Source organism: Pteropus vampyrus, unplaced genomic scaffold, assembly GCF_000151845.1.
Source record: "Pteropus vampyrus isolate Shadow unplaced genomic scaffold, Pvam_2.0 Scaffold107, whole genome shotgun sequence".
NCBI lineage: Eukaryota > Metazoa > Chordata > Mammalia > Chiroptera > Pteropodidae > Pteropus > Pteropus vampyrus.
This window is the reverse complement of record NW_011888888.1, coordinates 3,108,703-3,110,892: the sequence shown is the minus strand read 5'-3', so window position 1 is coordinate 3,110,892 and position 2,190 is coordinate 3,108,703.

Here is a 2,190-nt window from a genome sequence, read left to right as displayed (position 1 = left end):
AAGGGTATTGTGATAAGCAGAAAGGGAAAATAAATTAGTTTTGTAGTTCTTGATCTTATATATGGTATCTCATAGTTGAATAAAATTCCTTCTTTTAGAATTTAACATCGTTGAATAAAATAGTACAAAAATACAGCTTTTAGAAAGCTGCGTGTATCAAATAAAAGCTGAACAATGCCACTCTATGAAGATCAGATAAATGTACAAAAGTCTTTGATTTCCATTGTTATAATTATTTCTATCTGCTAAGTACAATATAGACAGACAGATTCAGGTTACATAGGTCACTGTGTTAGCTAGATGGTAGTACAGGCGGAAAAGGAGTTCCACTGGCATATGGAGAAACTTTATTTTTCTCCTCTGATGGAACTTGGGAACTATGATCTTGCATACTTTTCATGGGATCTTGTGCAACTCATTTTAGTTTTAGTTCTCTAGATCTTAGTTTATTCATCCATAAAACAAGAGTGAAAAATGAAATTGTCTCTAAAAGCTATTCATTGATTCCATAAAGTCCCAGCTGAATTAAAATATCATGACCCTGACAAGATGATCTCTATTTAAGTACACCCCAGAGAACATTCAAATAAGAGTTATTTTAGAAGCTTAAAGCTGCTTATATGGCAACACTCAGGTTGGATCACAGCAGAAAACTAATATCCTACATGTGTAGTAATATTCAATATCTGAGAGTTAATCCCTATCAGTCACAGTTTAAAAGATGTCTTCAACTACTCTGAAAGAAATGGTTTCTGATATTCTGGTGAATTGAAAAAGGGTGAAACGCTGAGTTTGTAGATAAAATAATCTGATTTCCTAGAGGAAAAACTTAAGTAAAAATAAAAAAATCTCTGGGCTGACAAAATATAATAGACAAAGATATTCATACTGATTTTACCCTCACTGAAATAGTCCATCTTTTCTCTTAAATTCTATTATTATTCCTACTCCTGTTTCATCTAAGACTAGCAAAGAGAACATAATTCACTGTCTTTAAGAAATGTCCTCCAACAATCTTCATAAAACCATTGAGTTCTTCAAAATTTGAAAAAAACCCTACATTTTTGACTGAATTTTTAATGAATTAACCTATTGTATTTGTGCCACATGGACATAGTCCCATGTGGTTTAATTGCATTCAATTAATTATATTATACATTATATCATGTAGCTCTAATATGAGATTTATATATAATATGTATGATTTAATACCATTAATTAATTGTATTTACATTAATAAATAGTAATTACTTTTATACAGATATTTTAAATAAATTAATACTGAATATTTTACATCATTTAGTATATTAATTCCAAAAAGACATGAACAATTGTTATCTTCCTCGTATATCTTGAGCTCCTTGACACCAAAAATGGTCAAGAAGATATTAACTCAATTTAGACATATTCACATACTATCGTGCCTGTTATATCCTTATATCATCTATAGGAAGCAGTTTAGCTATATATTCATCCTCTTGTACCTAGTGCTTCCATTCCTGAAAAACTATCTCAATGTAAATAATATTAACTATGAAAAAGGCTATTTTTATAAAATTTTTCATTGTACCACAAAAGAATAGGCAACAGTCTATTCAGCAAGACACTCAACTATGAAAAAACAGATTGATAAAATAAACATAACCATTAAAAGGGTGTATTACTATGAGATGACATAGTAATACAAAAAGTGAAAATCATATAAACTAAGTTTTTAAAAGCATGAAATAAAATTATATATGCTATATAATTAAAAATATGTTTAAAACACATGAAAAAATATAAGAAAAAATTTCCAAACTTTAAACTTTAATGTTAAGATAATGGGGTATATATTTAAATTGTTTCTTTTTCTATTTGCCAAAATAGAAATAGACACTGTATTGCCTAATTATAGCACAGAAAAAAAATAATTAAAAGATAAAAGGACCTCAATGCACCAATTCTACATGTATTAGAAACAAATTAGGAAAGCTAGACAAAATGATTTACAAGATCAGCTATGAGCTCCTTCACTTTTATAATTTACATTATTTTAGTGGCTTATGAATATTTGTTAGAGATAATTTTTCTAACTCATTTGAGCCATTTGAACTAATTCAAAATAAATTTAGATCATGAGACTTTGAAATCACATAACCAGCGATTTCTTTTTTCATGCTATATCATCGTTAATTAAGTACAAAGACT